A 24,371-nucleotide genomic window follows, 5' to 3' on the forward strand; every position below is an offset into this window, starting at 1 on the left:
ATGAATAAAGCGAACAACACAGCATAAGGAGATAACAGGTCCTATATTTCACAACATAATGTCACAGATTCATGGATCTGAAACAGAAACTAATGGAAAGCAAATGACACAATTCATAAGTACAGAACCGCAATACAGAGCTTGAAGCTAGGGATAGAATCATAGAAAAGCAAAATAAACGCCAAAGTTCTACATTTCAGTTTAAAATTCATAATCCATCTGGGTTTCCCACATTCGCTTCACTTTTCTCACCATCTTGACTGAAAGTGGACAATACATTCTGTACAAGTTCATTACTGGTACTAAATAATTTAGAATTAGAATACCCGAGTCATGTCCCAAATTCTTGCTCAATCTTGCTTGAATTTGGGATTTCTATGTAAAAATCAACACAAACCCTATACCAAGTGTGGGAAATCAACCCAACATTAACTCAAATTCAACACAAAATTAAACAACAAAAATCATATAAAACCCTAGGGCAAGTGTGAGAAATGGGGAAATAGAGGAAGGGGGAGAGAGAGAGAAAGAGAGAGAGACCGAGATGCACAGAGAGGGAGACAGAACTCCATCGACAGATAGAGATAGAGACTGAGAGCGACAGTGCGAGAGAAACATACCTGTAATTAAGTGGCGTTGATACTTTATAGGTGGCGGTGGTGATGTGCGACGGTCTCTCTCGCCGGTGGCCAATGACGGTGGTGAGCGGGGTGAGGCTTGGTAGTGTCGAAAAATAGCGAAATTTTTTTGAGACATTGTATATCGTGTGTATGTGTGTGAGTGAAAGACATATCGGGCGCCAAATTATATTGGTTTCCCTCTTAAAAATAAAATTTCAACTTTTAGCGACTATTTCACATTTTAGTCACCAAATAGTACTGAATAATGACAACCTGTTTTGCAGCCAAAAGATTACGTATTAGCGATTAATATATTGGTAGCCAAAAGTATCTTTTGGCTACTAATTTTATTTTTCGTCAGCAAAAAGTAAATATACACCGACTAAATTGTTTAGTCACCAAAAAGTGTAAACAATGTCCATTATATTTTGCAACTAAACTATATTTTTGTCGGCAAATTAGCTTGTTCTGTGACTAAACTTAGAATTAGTAGCATAAAATATTAACTTTTGAGGACTAATTGTTTTTTAGTCGCCTATAATTATATGTTTCACAACTAAATTTTTTTTTAGTCGCCAGAAAACAATGTATGTTGACTAAATTAAAATGGTAGCCAAAATTTGAACCTTTGGCAACTAAAAAAAAATTAGTCACCAAAAGGACTATTTTTGGCTACTAAAATTGTTTTGGCCGCCAAATGTGTAAATTCTTGTAGTGCAAGCTTGTGCAGGTCAATATGCGCATTTGGGTTAATACTAACATGGGTCCGGAATAACTGAGCAAATTCAAATAACCAGTCATCCATCTCCACTTCTTTGCACTCAAGATCTTCTAAAGCTCTAGTTTTTTTCCTTTGGATTTGGAGCTTTCTTTTGTGGATTATCAATCTCAACATCCACAATTTCAACAACAGACTCACCCAAAGCAGATTGTGAGCCATTCTCATCTCTTTTGAACCCTTCACTCTTAAGAGGTCTCTCATTCTCCTCTTCCAATATGTGGGTTCTTGCTCAAGACTCACCTCAACAATATGCGACCTTAACATTCCAATTGAGTCAATCTTGTCTGTTTCAGGGTCGTTTGGAATGAGGCTATCAACACACGACTCTGCCAATCTGAGTTCACTGGAACACGTTATAGTCACCCAATCAACATCACCATCATTATCCTTATATTTAATTTAATCACAAACTAACTTCGAAGATGGAAAGCGTTTTTACAATCTCCCTCAACACTTTAAAATTGCAAGTCATGAGCATTTGAGCAAGCCTTATGTCATGATCATAAACAAGCTTCAATGGCGTAATTGCAGTCTCTAAAGTCTGACCACGAGTAAGCAATGATACCGACAAAGATGTATGTTCTTTTTGGTTATCCTTAATGGCATTCAATTTGACAGAACCATTTGAGGCTTCAAAACAATCTTCTGCAATTGGGTTTTGATTTCAGGACCATTTTTAGTAGGTGGAACTAATTGGGGCGTATTCGGCTTATTGTTAGGCAATACAACTGTAGAGGGTCAGAAGTTAAGGTCAAAATTAAGTATGGACCTAAGTGTGGAGGTCGCTCCTGTTAGGCGACCATGAATGATTAAAGGAGCATGGGCCAAAGCCCAAGGGAAGTGGGTCCGCAGTGGGTCGGAGCAGGTCAAACCCGCCAAGAGTCCGAATAAACTCTATGAAGAAAAATGTCTAAGTCAAGTTACGGAGGCAACACTTGCAATTGTCAAGTTGCTGAGACACTTTGCCTCAGCGCCGCCATTTGAAGTTGCTAAGGGAAAGAGAAAACCGGAGCAACTAAGTTGCAAAGGCAACACTTGCAGCGGTCGAGTTGTTAAGGTACTTTGTCGATGGCACCATTTGAACTTGCCATAGGAAACAGCTGCCGCCACAACTAACTTGCGGAGGGAAGACTCCATCAAGGTGATAGCAGCCTTGGAGACAAACTTCCTCTCCACAAATAGAGGCTAATGCTTAGGGCCAATAGCAAGCCTCAAGGCATTACTAGCCTAGGGTTAATAGAAGGCCCCTAAAGTCATCATTAGCTCGGTACTGATAGCAGGCCCTGAAGCTCACTAACTTGGCACTGATAGTAGGCTCCAAAGCTTACTGGTTGGACCTAATAGCAAGCCCAGAAATACCAATATACCACAGTAAGCCCGCAAAAATTGAAGCAGGGTAGCACGAGAGTAAAGGACTCCCTTTCCATTCACTTAGGTCATGGACCTGCCTTGGTTGCATAGGAAGGACCAATGAAGCCCCCTTGGGCTTGGTACTAAGGCATAACCTAGCTAATAGTAGGTTTGGCTGTGGCCTTCGCCCTGGGTAGTTGGGGAGTTTGTGGTTAGGTGGCTAAGAATGAAGGCTTCGCTGAGGTGAACACAAAATATGGCTGATAACAGGCTATGAAGGGCTGAGAATGCATGTCTTGGCTAAACTGAACTGAGAAGGCAAGTGCAGTGACAAACCTTACCGCCGCAAGTGCACTTGCTGAGGTTCAAACTGAGAAGGCAAGTTCCAGCGGCGCCGCAAGTGCACTTGCTGAGGCATCTGTGCCAAACAGATAGTACATAGTACATACAGAGGGACACGTGGCACCTTCAGCTTTGTAATGCCCCAAAATAAACCCATAATATACATAACATTGACATGCATTAATAAAGGAAAACCAACCGTTATTCTATTCATCAGAGTATTCTTATTGAAAAACATTACATATAACATCAAATTAAATGCCTTACGGGCTAACATCTTTCCAAGCCAACACTTGGACACAAAATATGAGTTCTAACTCAAATACAAATAAAGCCCTAGGCTTGAATGTTTACATGTAATATCAAATAAATAAATAACAAATAAACTAAACAGAGTCTTCAACTCCAATTCCTTCCAAGCTAAGTCCTTGGAGGTAGCTTATCACCTGAACCTGAAAATGATGCTCCCATAAAGGGTGAGCCACAGCCCAGTAGAAAAATACTAAACCAAATATAAGCATTGAATAAAGCTATAGCATTCAATAGATGGTTAACCAAGATAATCAATTGTGACTTAATACCGTCTCAAGACACTACTGTTTATGACATGTTTCAATTCCCATTATTATCAATATGGCTCAGAACCTGGCCAAACTTACAACAATGAACTATACATCACATTCACATTACTTCCAATATCAACAACACTAATGAGAATCAGGCTCATATTAAAACACTTCATACTTCCCGTTTGATACACATTTTAGTGCTATATCAATAACATGTAAAAACACTTCAATATAATAAGCACACATAATAGTGATGCTAATGGAGTCCATCCCCTATCTCCTCCCAAACAAAATTCCGGTTTAGAGGTCCATCCCCTATCTTCCCCTAAACCGTGGAGTACATCCCCTATCTCCTCCCAAACAATATGCATATGCAATGCTCAATCAATACATGTATATTCTGTATTAATTCAATAATCTAAATTTATGACTTAAACAATTTGATTAGTTTCAATTTTCCCTAATCCACATACAATGTCTACAACAAACACGACTATCCTCCACCGATAGCCCAAAACAGTTATTTCTAGACTGGAAATAAATACATCAACAATTCAATAGGTGAGTGATTTAAATTATACAACTACACCATTTAATCAATGAATTCCTCAATTTCATGAATTTAACCAAATTCCCCAATTTCCTGAAATTAATTATACAAATTAATTCATTATTACAACTAAGATTTTTCCCAAAATTACCAAAGTATTCCCAACATATCAAAATACCAAAACTTAGAACAAAACTTATAAGATGGAGTAGGAAATCCCTACCTTGAAGAAAATAACCCGAATGGAGAAGACGGAGATGAAGACTCAAATTCCAAAGTGCTCCAAATCCTCTCTTTTTCAGATTAAAAGAAAGCTCTCGCGAAGCTCTACCTTTCTTCCAAAGGAATTAGGGTAGAAGACCACAAGGAATAGATCAAATCTTAGAGAGAAGGTGAGAGTAGAGAAAGAAACTCTCAAATGGCGGTTTTTAAAAGTTAAGAAAGAAAAAATAGGTCAAAAAGTGATCCAAAAAGTGAAATCACGGACTGATGTAGTCGACTCTACGCTCGAGCGTGAAAAACCCCGCTCAAGCGTAAGACACAGACTCACGCTCGAGCGTAAAAAGAGCCGCTCGAGCGTCGATTGCACACTTCCAGAAGTTTTGCAGGCGATGGTATCCGCTCGAGCGTAAAACTCTCCGCTCGAGCGGAGGGACAAAATCAATAGATCACGCTCGAGCGTAAAAAATATCGCTCGAGCGGACGGACTGCAGAGTAAAGTACTGGGAGATGGAAAACCACGCTCGAGTGTCAAAACTCCCGCTCGAGCGGAGAAGCAACAACGAAAAGCCCGCTCGAGCGTTAAAACTTCCGCTCGAGCGTGAAGGCAAAAACCTGGGCATCACCTTTTGGTTTCAAAGTGCAACCAACCTATTTTAAACTTGCCCATCACAACCCAAGACTCAAATACAAAGAGTAAAGGCTAGAAGTGATAATGATACAAAACAAATCCACGAAACCAAGTCTAGAATACAGTATACAAAGGAAGGAAAAACCGGGATCGTTATAAGCATGGTTGTCAAAGGCAAAATATTCTATGTGATTCTTAGGGACACATATCTTCACTTTATTTGGCCACTTAGTATCCTATTAGTGCCAAGGCAAAGCCTATAAATAGGACCGAAGAGGTTAATCGCTGGTCTTTTGCTTCCGACATTTCTGGGTTGAAAAAGTTATAGTCAATGAAAAAGTACGAGAGAGAGAGAGAGAGAGAGAGAGAGAGAGAGATTAATTTGGTGGTTTGGTTTGGTTTTGTTGGGATAGGGAAGAGTGAGAAGAGATCTGGATAGGGGTGTGGTGTGGGCGTGAGAGTTGGGTGTCTTGGGCTTTCGTCGTCATCGTCGTCATCGAATTGAGTACGCTTTTGATCTGTTTAACTACTTGGGTGCGCCAAGCCAGCAAAGGGAAAAATTAATTCTCAACCACAAGTTCTATGTGGCCATGAGATGTTTCCTTTCACTTTCTTTTTTTTCCTCTTTTTGATTCTCCACTCCCTCCACCTCCTCCACCAAAGTGGACGACTCTTCTTTTCTGACTCAGCATTTTTATTTTTATTTTTTTAATTAGCTCCTTAATTTTACCTCTAAAACAAATAAATTTAAATTTTTAAATGAGTTGCATTAGAGATCCGAAATAATTTATCAAATTTTCTATTAAATTTCTTACATAGGTGTGATACCTACACATATATGAATTTGTGTGAATCCCACACCCATAAAAAAAGGTTTAATAAAAAATTTGATAAATTATTTGAGATTCATATAATTTTTCTTTTTAAAAATATATATTATATAATAATTGATGTTTCACCTACCTACCATAAGATTTCATTTTAATTTTCAAACTTCATTTGTGCAAGTCAAGTTCGTGAATATAAAAATTTATAATTTTTTTTAACTTGTATTATTTTTCTCTTTTTCAACCATGATGCTATCTATCACAAAAGAAATTTTAAAAAAATAAAAGTACCAAATTTAATTTTTGGATAAATTGCACTTACATCCCCTGAGGTTTGGGTTTAATACATATCACTCCCTAATGTTTGAAAAATTACACTAGCCCCCCTTTCATTGTAATTATTTAGAAGGAATCAAAATATTGAACTCATGCACTCTTTCTTTTCTTACTTGCTTTACTTCCTATGGTCTTTTTTTTTTTTTTTTTTCCTTTCCTTTGCTTTACTTTTTTTTTCAATATAATTTTTTCTATTTTTCTACTAGGAGTTGTTGTCTTTTATATGAGAAGAGTGATTTGTGAAATGAGACTATTAACCACAATGCTGAGAATATAATTTTTAAAACGTCAAGGGATAGGATGTAATTGAACCAAATATTAGGACATGTCAGTGTAATTTACCCTTAATTTTTTCAATATTCTTTGAAGTACATAGTGTCTTTATTTACTTTTATTAGCTTAATATATAATATGACTTAGATAGTAAATATAATATAATTAAATAATAATAATATATTTTTAAGTGAATTTCAATAATAAAAATAATAATTCTTACACCACTTACAACAAATGACAAGTACACATACATGACCAGTCATATTCAAAAAATAATTATAATGAATCTTATGTTTTTCTAAGTATAGTCTTGTTATATCCACACATATAATATGTTATATGAATCTACTTATAAAATTAAAAAATAAATAATAATAAAATTCATTATAATAATATGTATAAGATAAGTTTATCACTTTTTAACAATGCATCTCCTTTTTAATAATATGTTTTCTAAAACCTTCTTATTTATTTTTTGTATATTTCTTTTTCTTTCTCCTTTATTATTTTAGTTGGCCCAAGTACTTTAATTTTGATTCTACCTTCCAAATACATTTACGTGTAGAGCTAGCTACTCATATCTGACTTCAACGAAAGCTGAAAACCAGACCCAATCTAAACGGTTGCGGATCCACTTTTACACCCAAATAAAATCTTGACAAATAAATAAGAATCACTCTAAAAAATTGTATGTATCTAAAACTTTTGTCTCAAAAATTATTTTAAAAATGAGATGTAATGTTGATTTGATGTGACAATGTGATTTTTTTTAATAATTTAACTTTTTTGAGTATGTGACATGATTATTACTGTAAGAAATTAAGGTTTTAAAAGCAAAAATTTAGAAATAAAATATTTTTGTAGTTTAAAGTGTTATTATTTTATTTTTGAATGGCAAAATTGGACATTTAGTAATTAATTACTAATCTTTTGAAATCAAAAGTTTTGTCTCAAAAAATAAACTTCTTTGCGATCAGGTTATTTTATTCCTAAAAGTACATTTATTAGCGATATTTTCCAAAATTTTGTCCCCAATAGCTATTTTTTTTACTTTTTTAAATGACTTATTTGCGACTATTCTTGCGACAGTTGAAATTAGTTCTTAAATATTTTTTGTAATAAAATTTATAATTTTAAAGATAAAAAAAGAAAAAAAACAACAACAACAACAGCAACAGCAACAATAACAACAACGTAATCTTTAAAACTGTTGTATGATGTGGTGATTCAATATTGACATGTTCAACAACAATTGTACAAATCATCTTTATGCCTCATAGGCTGTATTCAAATTTTCAAAGCTAGCTTTTCTTATATGCTTTGTAACTATTTTTGTGTTCATAATGTTTGGTCAACATTTTCTACTTATGGTGCTGGTCAGTGGTCCATATTTTCCACAAAATAGCCAGCTCTAGCTGATTGAAACGAATGTGAGATCTACACGAGCATAATAAAAAGATTAAAAAAATATATATGTTTTGATAATGACGATTAAAGGCTTATTTGACAAATAGTTAAAAGTTAATTTTTGATTTTTAATTTATTTTGGATTACATCATCTTTCATATTTTTTACTCATTAAAAAATAAAAAGGTCAAAAAAAATCAAAAAACTTAACTTTTAATTAACTTCTCAAAACACCATTAAGATTGATAGTAATGAATCATGATGGAGGAATCGTTGGGTATATGGGAGAAGCACTACGGTGGGGAGGATAATGGGGTGAGAAAAAGTTGGAAGTTCCAAAATAAACAATGTTTGGGACCTTTTTTTTTAAGGACTCTCATAATTTCTTTTGGATCTCAATTATTAATGTGTGTATAGGACTCACTCATATATGTATGAGGTCCGCACCATTAATGATTTGAGATCTAAAAAAAATTATGAGTCTAAAAAAAAAAGATCTCAATGATTGTTGGTTCCAAAATAGTGTGATGAACTATGAGGTGGTGGTTTCAAGTGATAAGATGGGTTGCAGTCTGGAGGTGGTGGAGGTTCTAGATGATAGTTTAAAAATAAAAAAGTAAATAAAAGAAAAAAAATCCTACCAAAATGATGTATTATGATTTTAACACTATGTTTAGTGGGGGGATTTGAGAAGGGATTTGGAAAAAGAAATTAAAAATGTAGGTGAAATGTGAATAAAATATACCTGTATTAGTTTCAATGAGACTGTACTTACTACTTTGGGTCTAAATTAGCCTCTCTTTGTTGGTTTAAAACACACTTATTACCCAATGAGACTGTACTTACTACTTTATTAGAATCACACTTATTACTCAATGAGACTCTACTTACTACTTTATCAAACTTGATTTATCAACCATTTAAACCACACTTACTAGTCAATGAGACTGTACTTACTATTTCATCAGACTTGACTTACCACTCATTTGAATCACACTTACTACTCAATGAGACTCTTCTTTCTATTTTATCAGACTTGACTTACCACTCATTTGAATCACACTTAATACTCAATGAGACTCTGCTTACTACTTTATCAGACTTGACTTACCACTCATTTAAGCCACACTAACTACTCAATGAGAATGTACTTACTAGTTTATCAACTTGACTTATCACTCATTTAAACAATACTTACTACTCAATAAGACTCTACTTATTACTTCATTAGACTTGACTTATCAATTATTTAAACTAAACTTAAGACTACATTTACTATTTCATCAAACTTGATTTTTTTTCTTACCACTTGAATGTCATAATTTTTCTTTTAACTAGGTGGAATGTTATTCCAACAAAACATAAAAATTTATAAATTCAAAATATAATAGAAGTGAAAGTAAAAAGAGAGAGATTTACCTAAGAAGTTCCAAATCAACAACAATTCTATCTTAAAATCTTCAAAAGTTTTAGAAATGAACATCAAATTTTGTCTCAAATGCATTTGAAATTTTCCTATATTTTGTTAATCACATTTCTCATTAATTGCATTTATTGTGGTAGATGAAAAAGATACTAGGTTTCATTTATTGCCATCAAGTAGATAAATAAAAAAAATCATATTCCATAAAAATTATAATAAAATTTATAAATTTCATATTTATTTTGTACATTTTTTTTTTTGTTTACATTCTATTTTATAAATTTTATATTTATTTTAGAGGTTAGGTGCATTTTATTAATGTTTGAATGGTAAGTGTAGTTATGTGGAATAGTAAGTACAACCATATCAAGTATAAGTGTGTTTAGTTGTTGTAGTAAGTTGGAAACTGTTAGGTTTTTATTCTTGGCAATCCCGTTTGACAAAACTCCTTTCAGTTGTATTTGTTTTCGCACTTTTATTTCAGTGAGGCTATGAGTTTATTAGATGCGAATCCAACCCGAATTGTGCCTTGCAGAGAAGTTTGTGATGTTAATGCTTTCAAGATTGCCACTTCGCTGATTATGACGGGGGTCAGCTCGCGGCCGAAGCAAAATGCCAAAATGCATTTAAAGTTGCCTGTCCGCTCGAGCGCCCGTTTCCCCGCTCGAGTGGAGAATGCTGAGTTCTAGAAGTTTGGTGAACCTACAAAAATACTGTGATTCGTGTTTTCACGCTCGAGCGTCAAAATCACCGCTCTCGAGCTTACATCCTGGTTTGGAACACGTCAAATAGTGTCCCCGCTCGAGCGTCCATTTCCCCGCTCGAGCGTACACCTTAGTGTGGAACACTTCATATGGTGTCCCCGCTCGAGCGGACCTCGCGATTTTAGATTCTATAAATTCGCAACTTGCTCCAAATCTAGGATTACTTCTCCAGATCTTCTTTTTGGGTTCTAAGGTTTATATCTGGGGATATTTTGCTAGTTTTCTTTGATGTTTTGATTGAGAATTCAACTCATGGTTTAAAAAGTATACATCAAAGGATTATTTGTTTGTTCTACACAAAAGAGAGAGTTGTTCTTCGGTGGATTCTGAAGAATTCGAGCCTGAAGCTTTGGTGGATTCCGGAGTGGCACATCGTCAAGACAATTCCGAGGTGAAGACGGGGTTAGAAGAGGCACATAGAGGTTGGTTCAATTCGGGCGTGGATTCGCTAGGTAATTGAGAGTATACCTGTGTAATTCCTTTATATCTTCTTAGTGGATTGTTTTGTGACTGTTGCTCGTAGTTTTCTTTATCACAATTGGAGGTGTCCAATTGTGGTTTTTTCACGTAAAATCGTTGTGTCAATTTGTCGTGATTGTTTGATTGGGATTGTTATATACTGCTTAAAATTGATACATAATCACAAATCAATATCTAGGGGATTTCTAGATTTTTCAGAAACTACTCATTTAAACCATACTTACTATTTTATCAGACTTACTTACCACTTATTTAAACCACACTAACTACTCAATGAGACTCTACTTATTATTCAACAATCTTATCTTCAAATCTTCAAATATTCAAAATTTTTAAAAATAAACATAAAATTTAGTTCATGGAATCCTCAAATAAATTTTAAATTTTCCTATATTTTATTAATTATATTTCTTCATTAATTGCATTTATTATTTTTAAGTGTGGTAAATGAAAAGGAAACTAGGTTTCATTTATTGCCATTAAGTAGATAAATAAATAAATAAAAAATCATATTTCATAAAATGTAATAAATTATAATAAAATGTATAAAATTCACATTTATTTTGTATATTTTTTTCTTAAATTCTATTTTATAAATTTTATATTTATTTTAGAGGTTTTGAAAATTTATTATAACTTATTTTTTTAAGTTTACCTGTTACCTGAATAGCAGGTTAAGTGTATTTTATTAATAATTGAATGGTAAGTATAGTTATTAAAAATAATAAGTATAAAATTCATATCAAATAGTAAGTGTACTTAGTTATTGTTGTAAGTTAAAAATCATTTTTTAGTTTCAAAACCATTGAAAACTACCTTATTTTTTATGAAACTACCTAGATTTCTTAACTTGGTTTTAATTATTACCAATCAATGGTTAGATTTATTTTACTTTTAGATCTTAATGGTCCAAATTTATTTATGTATGGTACATAAAAACCACATTCATGTATCATAGAAAAATCCGCGTACACATATACATATACATAGCCCAAGCATTTATTGCATGACCCTATATCGCGCTCGTTCCTTAATTTATCAATTAATATTAAAAATTAATACCAAGCTTATTTTGAAAAAATATGAGATACAAAACATATGTTATTGTATTTATGAGTAACAACAAATTAACAATGTTATATAATATTTTAAAATTATTAAATAATTATTCCATCAAAATATTAATTCTTACATTTGATTAACTAAAAATCTAAAGGTGTTTGGAGTCAATATACTAATTCTATTATAAATTATTATGATTATATAAGAGTGCAGATAAAAGTGAAAGTTCTGGATTTTTGGTAAAGTGAAAGATTACAAATAAACACTTTTAGGTAATAGTTAATTAACTAAATAAAGGTGGAATGAAATTAAATGGTCGTTATGTGGTGGCAGTGGTGGTGATGAGGATGACCATGGTAGTTGGGGTAGCAGTGGTGGTAGCGACGACAGTGATAGTGTGGTCATAGTAGTGATATCAATGCTTGTGTGTAAACAAATTATAAATTTAACTAACATAAAATAAATTTTCTATTATTTAAAATTGTCTGAACTTTTAACTTATATTCAAGAGTCATTTAAACTTATATAAGTTTCAAATGAGCTTGATTGGGCTAGTTGTGATTGTTGGGCTTTGATACCACTTGTATTTATTTCTTATAATTATGGAGGTTATATGCAATTTTTTTTTTCCTAGTTTGGGCTAGTGGTGATTGTTGTTAGGTATGATGACTGTTGACTTTCTACCTATTATTTCAACTTTTGTTGTTCAGCCTTCATTTGAGTAGCTCCATTTAGGATTTTTTTATTTTTATTTTTTTGTTTGTTTGTTTGGATGTGATAATTGTGAGAGAAAAAATAAAATGATTATAATTTCGATATGATATTTTGTCTTATTGATACAAGTAGTTTATTTTATCTTTTTGTGTCAATTTAGCCACTTTAACCCTTCTCAAACAAGACCTAAATTTGATGTAATTACTCTTTTACTAATTTTAAATACTGAATTGAGTTATCAATTATCACCTAAACTAAGATTTGACTATAAATCGAACTTGATACCATTGTTGAATTTTACCAACATTGTTTGGTTGTTATGTGGCCTCTCATATTGTATGATAAGTCCCCACCCTATACATACCTATAGAATTTGTTGTACAGATATGCTAAATTCATATCGAAGAACATTGCAGAAATCTCAATGTTACTTAGGCCAGGTTAACAATTTCACCACGGACAACATACTTGCATTTCAAAACCTGTCAAAATAGAAAACTTGGAGGTGAAAATGTGAACCAGCATGTAAATTCAAAATAGAAAATAGCCCACATTGCATAAAAGCAGCCCACATTGTAACGCCCCCAAAATTAATACACAATTACATCCACAAACATATATAATTGATAGCATAAATCAGAGTCTCAGTCCTTTCATTTAATATAATTAATGATTACAAGAGTTTGACAGAAGTAATTGCCCTATTGGCTTACACATTTCCAAGCATTTAACTTGGTTACAACAAAAGTGAGCTTCGCTCATTACATCTTAAGCCCTTGGCTCTACAAAAATATACAATCAAAAGATGAAGCTCTTGCTTCTGAAAATTTTTCCAACGTTATTGCCTAGGTGGAGGCATGCCATCATTACCTGAAATGTTATTCCCAAATAGGGTGAGCCACAGTCCAGTAGAAATTATCTAACATGATATATGAAACTTAGCAAAGATATAAGTACAAGTGCATAAACAATGTTTGAGTCAAACCTTTCATGATTATAATATTTATCAAATATCAATTTAAAACCTTAACCCATTCACTTCCAAGTCTTATTCCGGTCATGGTTCAATATCATTATTCCTCAACTATCAAACTAAGACTACAACTCAATGAATTTTAAATCAAACCACACATATGCATAAAACACTTCAAATTCCCATTTCACGAATATTTCGTCTACGGGCAGCCATCAAACGGGACCCATGTAAACGTAGGCTATACAAGCACTACAATCGCCATTTTACAGATATTTCGTCCGCGGTCTAGGCACCCATGTATAATTTCGTTACTTTCACCCAGGACACTCCGACCAACTTAATTATAGTGGAGTCCAACCCCTATCTCCTCCCAAACAAATACACATACATATGCAATGTATTTAAAAGGATAATCAAACATGAAGCACACCCCCTTTCCACTTCCAAACAAACATACATATACAATGTATATAATCACAATCATATTCAATGACAACCATCAAAAGACTTGTTTCAATTTACCTAGTCCACATGCAATTTCTACAACAATCCAAAGCTATCTTCCACCGATAGCCCAATACAATTATCTCTAAATAAACATTCAATCTCAACAGATAATTTATTCAAAACTTTCAAAAGAGTAAATTTATACATAACCAATTCCACCATTTAGGTCAACTCTCTCTCAATTTCGCCTTTCTAATGCCAATTCCAATTTTTGTACAAAATAATAGTTTGACCCAATTAGGGCGATTTACCCATTTTTCCAAATATAGGCCAAGTGCCAAAATCATCAAATTAGACATGGTACAACATCATTTTCAAGCCCCACAAACATTAATTTCACCTACACCCAAAACCCATCTTTGTATTTTAAGCCCAAACCCTAGGTTTGTTTAAAACATCCCCAAATCACTCCATTGTTGCACAAGAGACAATATCTAAGCCAAATATTATATGAAAGTGTATAAAGAATCCCTACCTCAAAAGAAGAAGATGAACCCAACAAGAGAGAAACTTCAAGAATGCTGAAACCTACTTCTATTCGAATCACAATGTAGATCTTGACGAGCTCTACCTTTTTCTCAAAGGCACTAGGGTGAAAAGGAGGATGGATCTAGATGAAATCTAAGAGAGAATGTGAAATGTAGAGAGAGAAGCTCAAGAATAAGCTTTTTGGAGAGTTTGAGAGAGAGAGAGAGAGAGAGAGAGATATGAAAAAGTCACTCAAAACTTCATCTTCTCGAACTGATATTCACGCAGTCCGCTCGAGCGTGGAAAGCCTCGCTCGAGTGTCAGACACAAACTCCCGCTCGGGCATGAAACTGGACGCTCGAGCGTCTAATGCATTCTTCCAGCATCTGCAGACCTGCAAAAAAAAATGCTGAGAGTTGTAGATTCCCATTCAAGCGCGAGAATGGCCGCTTGGGCAGAGAAGAAAAAATTGTGAAGCCCGCTCGAGCGTGAGAATGCCCGCTCGAGCGGAGAGGCCAAAATTTGGGCAACACAGGTTTTTTTTTTAAAAAAAGCAACTAACCTGTTCCAAACGCACAATCACAACCCTATAACTAGAAATAAAGGGGAGACAAGGGACACAAGATATGAACAACAATACGAAAGCATTAAACTCGAATCTAGAATACCATAGATAACGGGTCAAAACCGGAATCGCTTTACACATTGCCCACCAGCCATGTAATATCTAAATCTGATTACTCAATGCAAAAACAAAATTTAATAAAATCATTGCACAGCCTACAATAAAGACTAGGTATAAAAAGGATGCTTATCCACTTTGCACATGAATATCATTACATAGAATGTAATGCCAATGCAGTCAGCCATAAAGCTAAGCATAACTGAAGAAAATAATGCAAGCAATGATTTATCACTCAAACACGATAGCAAAAAAAAAAAATTCATCATAACAATATTTGTAAGATTTTAATTTAGCACCAATGAGAAGAGACCAATGAACAATTTGGAGGGAAGCAATATGTCATGCAAACTAAGCTAAATCCAGCACACATGTTCAAAGATCAACAAAGATAAAAATAGAGAATACATGAACTTTTAATTTAGGCCAACGTTAACATTATCAACTTCAAAAGAGATAACAACAGTATAAATTACCTCCAAAGCAAAGCCACAAGTTCTATTATATGAAGTTCCATAAGTGCAAATAACTTGACACAAAATTCATAATCACAAATTGAGAATAAACATTTTAAGGTGCTGAAGCGCAAGAACAAAACCTTTTGGCTTGTTTATGAGTATCAAATGATTTGATCTGGTTCAAAAGGAACTGAGTCATTCCTTGATTAGTTTGATCATAGAATAACTTGTAAAGAAGGATGCGAGCGGTTTGAGGCTCCTTAGAATCTTCAGGTGATGCCTTAAGCAAAGCTATTCTTGTTAAACAATCCAACATACGAATCTACACAAAACAAAGCTATTCTTATTAAAAAGGACACTATAAAAACAGATGGCATTATCCTAAATCAAGTAGACAACAATTTCCCAAAAATAAAAAATAAAATTAAAAAAATCCAAGCGGAAAGCGAGAAATAGGACAGACATAATCTGCTTATAAGCAATATGCACTAGTGACTCAATTATTTTGAGGCTATAGCAAATGCACTAAATTAGTAGTTAATAAAGTGCCATGTACCGACACTACAAACAATACAACAAAACTAACTATTTACAGCATCATGTTTACGGCATACATTAAATGCATGTCGTAGTTAGTACATTCTACGACATTTTTTTTCAAGCCGTTAATGTTTTGTCAAAATAGCAAACATGTGATGACCTGCTACGTCGTGTGTCCCTTCACTCATCGTTTTCATTGGGTTTGTTGTGTTCGGAGGATTTTTTTTTTTTTAATTTTAGTTCTTGTTTACTCCGGTGTTGAGTTCACTTGTTTTGGAGGGTGCGGGTTCGGTCCAGAGTGCCAGGGATTGAACCGAGGAAATTCTGAACTGGAGGACGAGGGCCACATGTGTAGGGCCTTGGGCCGCACGTGCGGGAGAGGGGCCACACGTGTGGGAGGACGCTCCGCACGTGCAAGCATGGGTACCGTATGTGCGGGACTCTATTGAGTCTGAAAATCAGCTTTTTCTTCTTTCCTTGGGCTGTGTGTATGTCATTGTTTGTATATCACTCTCGCTCTAAAAAGCCTTTTCTCCTCATTCTCTCTACATTTCCTACACCAAACAAGATCAAAACTTTGATTTCCCTTGATCCATTAGAGTTTTTCCCTTTGTCCCTTCATCAAAGTTGAAGAGCTCCTCAAGAGCTACATTGTGTGCGGTGAAGATCGGGATTCGTCACCGTTGATTTTTGAGGATTTCATCTCTTTTCTCTCTAAGAACTTGAGGTAGGGATTTTTCTTAGAATTATATATATATTTTTGCAAGTTTTGGTTAATTTCGAGATTTCCTGTTTAATTGTTCTGAAAATGGTTTTTGGCTCTAGAAGTTAGTAGTTTTGTAAAAGGAATCCATCTTTTGTTTCTTTTTAAAGATTTTCTTGAATAGTTGAATCACATTGGCTTAAGAATGATGTTTTTGGTGAGGTTTTACTAAGAAATGAAGAAATGTCTAGTTTTGGGTGAAAAACCTAGAAATTGGGGGTTTTGGAAAATGTTGAGAATCTATGAAATTTTCTTGTGTTAAATGAAGGAGTGAGTGGAAATTTCACATTGTTGTTTGCAAATATGGAAACTTTGTTGATGTACGAGGATTTGGAGATCTTGTTTGAATTTATTGTTAAATGCATATATACATATGTAGTTATGAAATGGTAAATTGTTGAGAACGCATGAAATGTGGAATTGTTGCTACACTTGGATATATATATATATATATATAAACATATATATTCATACATGATAATTAATGAAATCGCATTGGAAAGGAAAATGAGAATTTGTGATCGAATTTGATAAATTGTGTGGGAAATATTGTCGATGGAGGATTATTATTTTGCCTTGATATGTATATTGCATTGACATTTCTATTATTGCATAGTTACAAATTTTGAGTTAAGATTTGAAAAACATTTGCATTAGGAAAGAAATGTGGTGAAATGAAACTATCGAAATGTTTTGGATAAATATGTTGGTAAGTTTGGATAGGAGGTGTAGATGGAATTGATTAAGTTGGCTTGAGTGTTCGGCGTGAAAGACCGAAAACACGCACGGAGGAGGTACCACTTCCCTTCCGGTTAGCAAACGGTAAAGTGGGTTATTAGTAGTGCTAGTTATACCTACTTGCAGACACCAACCTAGGGATTACTTAAGTCGTATTTACTACTCCCTTGAATTAAATTGATAGTTTATGCATTGTTGAGATTTCAAGATATCATTGAGCATAAATGATTTTCAAAAGACAATAATGTGATTTTCATGTCAAAAGCATAGCATGGCATATGCATTCCTTTTTATGATGCTTGTATAAAATGTATATACTTTGTTAAGAATTTCTTTACTGGGCTTTATGCTCACCCCTAGGGGATTTTGGTGCAAGAAAAGATGTGGTGAATCCGCCAAACTAGGGCGTGGATGTATGTATTGAGAGCACGAGGCTCTATTTTGTTATGACCATATTTTTTTTTGTAAGCCAAGGGCTATATATGTATGGGTTCAAAAAACCATCTTTTGTGTAATTGGGCTTAAGCCTTGGAACTTATAAGCCCCTTGAGAGCATTTTATTTATTCTTCGATTTGACGTTCTATATGCTATAGATTCATGTATTTCATACCATTGAATGTATAATTCGCATGTGGGGCTGTTTTGTACAATCTTTAGTGATCAATGTTATGATGATTTGGGAATTACTATTATTCTATAATAAATGTTAGTTAATGTACCTAGATTATGTTGGAGAAATTTTGGAGGCGTTACAATACATGCCATGTAAGTCGTTAATTCATATATTTAAGACGATATACATTTTATGTTATAAAATATTATAATTTTACATGATATGCTAATGAATGTCATGAAAACTTGTACAAAAAAATAAATAAATACAATTTGATTTTTTTGTGGCATGTAAAAGTATGTCGTAAGAAATGTACATTTTCAGGGCATATAAAAATATGTTATAAAATATTTGCACTTAAGACAACATACATTTCATGTCGTAAAATATTAAATTTTATACGTTTTTGAATTTAGTGATATTTTTAGAAAATTAAAAACTAATTTTCCTTCTAAAGTATATGTAAATTATTTGAATTTAAAAAGTAAATATATATATATATATATATATATTTAAAAATTTATGCCACACCCCCTTTCATTCTAGATCCATACTTGTTTTTGTACCAAATCGTCTCATTCTCTAGAAAAATTATATTTTAATTATAAATAATAATAATAAAAATTCTAAACATTCTTAAATATTTATAAATTTGTAGTAGATATGACAATTTTTTATTTTTTTCCAACAAACTAGATATTATAGTTATAATCTAGATTTTTTTAATACAAAAATAATTTATAAACTTATACTTAAATCTTTTTTCCGAAAATTTTCTACTTCAAATTTTATTTATTTATTAATATTGTTAAAATTACACATTCTTTGTTTCTCAAATTTGTTTTTATTAATATTGTCATTTATTTTTTTTAACAGATTTAGGCCAAGTTTGGAAAGACTAAATAAGTACACTTTTTGACTTTTTATGAAATATGGGTTGGATTTTGGTTGGGTTTGAAGTGATGTGTTAGAGAGGTGATGTGACTTAAATAAAATGATGTAAGTTAAATAAGATAGTGACTTTTTGACTTTTTAAATTTTTTTGAAGGATGTCAAACTTGGCCTTATTATACCAATCTGATTTAAAATAACAGGTTTTTTTTTTTAACAGATTAGCAATCTGTTAGCTTTTGTATATACGTCTCTCTCTCTCTCTCTCTCTCTCTCTCTCTCTCTCTTCTCCTTCTCTCTCCTTTCTCTCCATCGACATCTCACACAAACACACGAGCACCACAAGCGGCAACCACCAGCCACTGCCAATCGATTGATTCCGAGCTTGGCATTTGAGTCTAATTCCGAGCCTTGGATTTATTCGGTGAGAGCCTTGGATTACATCCCTTATTCGATTAATTCAGGTTCTCCTCTCTCATCTCTCTTTGATTTCAATTTGATTTCTAGAGTTTTGATTTTGATTTATAGGGTTTTGATTTTGATTTGGTTTCTAGAGTTTTGATTTTGATTTCTAGGGTTTTGATTTTGATTTGATTTCTATTCAATTAACCTAAATTTTTCTCCCTTGCAGTTTCATTTCAACTTTACGATCTCAAGCAACAAGGATTCATAGAGAGACAGGAGCTAATGAGGTATTTTGAATTGTGTTGTGTTTATGGCTCTTCAATGAAAATTTCCATTGATTTGGTTATGTAACATGTTTTGATGGTTTGAATGTCTCTGTTCTTATAGAAATTGTTTCCAATTGCTAGTTGAATTTTGCTTTGTTCTGAATTTTGATGGAGATATTAGTTGCTTAGTTAGTATTATTAAATTTAACTGCTATGCTTGACAACTGATTCACTGTATGCTGTATTACTTGTACGACTATGTAATATTAAAGTTCACATTATTTCATGGGTTTTAAGAATCCTATGAGCCCTTGCCTGTGCTTGAAGATCAAGCTGATAGGACCCCACAGAAAATATATACATATATTTAGAATCAATAAGTTATGGTTTGAATGCAATTGACAATTAAGCAGTCTAGACTTGGTGCTCATCTTCATCATTGGTAAGTTGGGTCTCTCGAAGTAAACAGGAAGTAGGCAAAACCTATGTCTAAGCCAGTGGTGGTGGTGATGAAAAATGCAATTGGCTCCATAACATCCCATGAGAATTCCCAGAATGTAAGACGAAAGAAGAGCCCGACCTGCATGATAGCCAACCCTAGCCCTGACCAGAGGATGCGCCAGACCTGCTTATGTGCCAGCATGTCGATTTCTTCCTTCTTCTCCTAAAGCTTCTTTAGCTCATCCCTCCTGGGGTCATCTTCAGGTGTCAGGGCAAGGGGCACTGCTCTTCTAACCAAATCCATCTCCTGAATACGTAGAAGTAAATGGAACAACAAAAATCAATTTAAGTAATAATATCAAATATGTAAGGCTTCTAAACAGAAAGGACCATGGCTGTAAGAATTGTGTGATTCATGATTAGATTCATACGTTTTGATACGAGTTTCAACCAAAAAGATGTTTCACCCCTCCATCAAGAAATAAAGAGATCAATTAATTATATTAATGAACATAATTATATATACATGTATATATAATTTAGTTATATTGATATTCATTTTATTTTAAACACTGTGTGTATTTTTATATGTATATATACATGTATGAGAATATATTATTTTTTCATAAATTATGTTACATTATATTAAACAAAGTGCTCTTATGATTCATGATTCACTATTGTAGCATAACAATTCACGGTTCGGTTCGCTATTTGACAATAATGGAAATGACAGATAGATTGGGAGAAAAAAAACTGTTGAGACTCACTAAAATGAAAATTTATATCGTGTCAACAACTCAAGCCAATTTATCCCAGTTGGATAGCCGATACAAATCTAATCAACAGATCTACGGCATTCAAGTAGGCTAAATAAAGAAAGAAACACACCATCCACGGATCAAATGTTTCATTTCAACAGTCTAAGAGGTACACTTGCAGAAATAAAAATCACCTTATGGAGAGAATAATCATAGAAATAATAAACCTCTAAGAAGGAAGGTTAAACTAAGAAGAAAAAGAAGAAAAAGAAATGGCAATCATAATTATGTCTAGTTGGACATGCACGCATTATGTATTGAGTGTACCTCATAACTTTGCATAAAACTCTCATTTTATGTCTAAAATACTCTACATTAGTTTATAAACACAATTTTACTCTAAATAAATAAAGTACTTAAGAAATATGAAATCAAGCCATATTTTGGTATCCTCTTGGACATGACAATTAGATGATATGACACACTTAAACACAAACCTGTACACAACACTCGTACCCAAGTCCAGGAATCCATATATGATATACCACACAAGAACTTGGCACCTTTTGAATTGTAACACAATTTAAATTGAGGCTATACCAGTAACTGGTTGCTGGAGATAGTCAAACTTGGGTTTTAATCACTTGATTTGCAAGATATCACCTATTGCTTGGTGCAATGGCAAAAAGTTTGCGCTATCAAGTGTAGTACACAGGTTCAAGTCTGCGAGTAACTACATTGTCCAATTAAAGGTAAAGGTTAGGAACACTAAGTAACATAGATAATTGCATCAATATAAATTTCACTGTACACATAGCAATAGCAACGGCAACAGTCACTATGTCAACTGAATCATTTCTGATTATATTGTTCTTCACGATCAAATGCACAATCTATGAAATTGAAAACTAAACTTTGAGAAAGTACTCATTTAATCTGTCATGACCTTATCTTGACTCTTTCATAATATATTCAAAAAATATAAATAAAAAAAAAAATTGCTTACTAAAAAGAAAAAAAATACAAAAAACAAAAATACTCAATTTTCAGAAAATTGAATTCAAAAAATTAAAATCAAACACACTGATTAAAATTTTAAATTTTGAATTTACGAAGGAAAATAAAAGGGGAAAAAATTATTTATATGTATTCATTCCATTTATGATTAAAAAAGATCTTTAAAATTTAATGCTTACATAATTTAGTACCTTGTTTTAAGGGAAAAATATCTGTTAGTGTTGTCTTCAAACCTTAATTACAAAATCAAGAAAAATATTATGATTTTGCATATTAATATTTATAAAGAATATCATTCACTTGAAAATACTTTTTTACTCATACACTGAGAAGAAGTAATTTCTCCTCGTTTTAATCACCTCTACCAATGATATGAGTGTCTAAAATGGGTGTAAAGGTGGTGTGTGCTTATCTTCATTCACATTAGATTGATTGGGCTTTTCTAGATCCACGTTTTCTATTATTTTTATTGCGATTGGTTGTGAACTTGTAATGGCTGGCGTATTGCAAAATTAAAAAGGAAATATATATATATATATATATATATATATATCATTTTTGCATTCATTCTAGATTATTCTTGTAACCAAGCACTTTCATTTATGTTTTGAAGAAATGGATGCGCAATTTCGTTGGCTTTGATTGAGGCCAAACATCTTTGCTGAAAAAAGAAAAAACCAAAGAAATGGTGAGTCATTACATACATGAAGATGTGATGGTTGAGATTCTTGTAAAATTACCAGTCAAATCTTTGTTGCGATTTAAGTGCGTCTCCAAATCTTGGTCCTCTCTCATTACAAATCCCAGTTTCATAGCCAAGCATCTCACTAACAATAACAAGAAGGAAAATGGTTGCCTCTTCGTTCATAGCATTGAACCCAAAGATGCAAATAACTTTCCTAAAAAATATACCTTTGCTGTGTGTCGTGACAAATCTCTCACAGTTCCAGTATTTGAATATCTTGGTCTAAAGTTGAATGCAAAAGTGCACGTTATGGGTCCTTGTAACGGGATTTTTTGTCTCTTAACCAATTGGGATTCTGTAGCTCTATGGAACCCAGCGAACAGAGAATCCAGAGCTCTTCCGACACAAACATTCCCCAACTCCATTCCTCCAAGAATGGAACTCGAGAGAAATGCTTTTGGGTTTGGGATGGATCCTTTCACTGGTGATTATAAAGTGGTTTCAATTAGGATGTACAGCCGGGGTTCCGGCCTTGATAATGATATTCATCCATCAAGTTACCCTAAACACATTGCTATATATTCATTGCGTGATGATTCTTGGAGAGATTTCAAGGGTTTTTTTTCCAGAATGTAGTGTTTCTTCCATTTCTAAGTTCTACACTTACATGGATGGAGTTTACTACTGGAGTGCATGTAACAAAAATCATGATGCTACGAAACTCTCATTTCATATGGGCTACGAGGTGTTTCAAAATATATTGGAGCAGGATGAACCGGTGCCGTTCAAAGGGATACCAGAGCTAGGTTGTCCTCACCCAGGAACTAATCTTGTCGGACATTATTTTGGAGTCTACAATGGCTCTCTTGCTTGGATACAATCTTTTTTTTTTTTTTTTTTTTTGATCGGCAAAAATGAAATCTTTATTGATGAAACATACAGGGAGCAATATTACATCAATAAAGAGGAGCTTGGTGCTAAAAAAGCACCAAGCGCCAGCTGGTGAGGAACCAACAAGAGAAAGCAAGAAGGAAGAGCAAGCTAAAGGATAGACTAAAATACAATGGAACAAAGAAACCAACTGATATACACAACTGATATACCAGTGACCAACCAACACTAGCAGAGTTTGAGCCAACCAGTGACCAACCAACAATAGTGCCCACCCAGACCAGCAGATGCATAAAACCACAGATGCATACCCAACCATCTGTGTTGTTAATACCACAGATGCATACCCAAACAGCTTCAAGACAGATTTATATCAGCAGATGCAACCCAACATAATAACACAGATGCAGACCAGTGGCAATCAAATACAGAGTCAGAAGAACGTTTTATGTGCTTGGATACAATCTTATCCAACACATTACGTGGCACCAAACGTTTTCAACATTTGGGTATTGAAAGAAGAACGTTGGACAAGAGAATTAATAGCTGGACCTTTTGAAGGAGCAATTCCGCTTGGCTTTTGGAAGAAAGGTGAGTTCCTCATCCAAGTTGAGGACGGGCATTTGTACTTGGTAGACCCTATTACCCTTGAGATGAAGGATCTTCGAACTGTGGCTTCTCAGGCTATTGTTTACCATGAGAGCCTGGTTTCAGTTCAGAGAAGAGACGAAGAATTTGATCATTCATATGTTGCACTTCGTCTTAAGTTCGATATTTTCTACTGATATGTATTTGGATTTTCAAATTAGGATGTATTTGAATTTTAAAACTACTCATTTGAGAACTTTCTTTTTGAATAATTTCTTTTGTTTTCAACATCAAGTATGTTTCAGTTTTGATAATTTTGGTTTCACTAA

At 33.5% G+C, this 24,371-nt stretch overlaps 1 long non-coding RNA gene across 1 annotated transcript; it reads left to right on the forward strand.

Annotated features, from left to right (window-relative positions):
* The first annotated feature begins 19,206 nt into the window (after positions 1-19,206).
* On the forward strand, positions 19,207-23,383 carry LOC114277814 (uncharacterized). Its single transcript, XR_014339976.1, has 3 exons — positions 19,207-19,412; positions 19,620-19,680; positions 22,492-23,383. It is a non-coding gene; the product is annotated as an uncharacterized LOC114277814 (long non-coding RNA).
* Positions 23,384-24,371: the final 988 nt, after the last annotated feature.

This window comes from Camellia sinensis, chromosome 9 (assembly GCF_055761805.1).
Source record: "Camellia sinensis isolate YWXY chromosome 9, ASM5576180v1, whole genome shotgun sequence".
Lineage (NCBI taxonomy): Eukaryota > Viridiplantae > Streptophyta > Magnoliopsida > Ericales > Theaceae > Camellia > Camellia sinensis.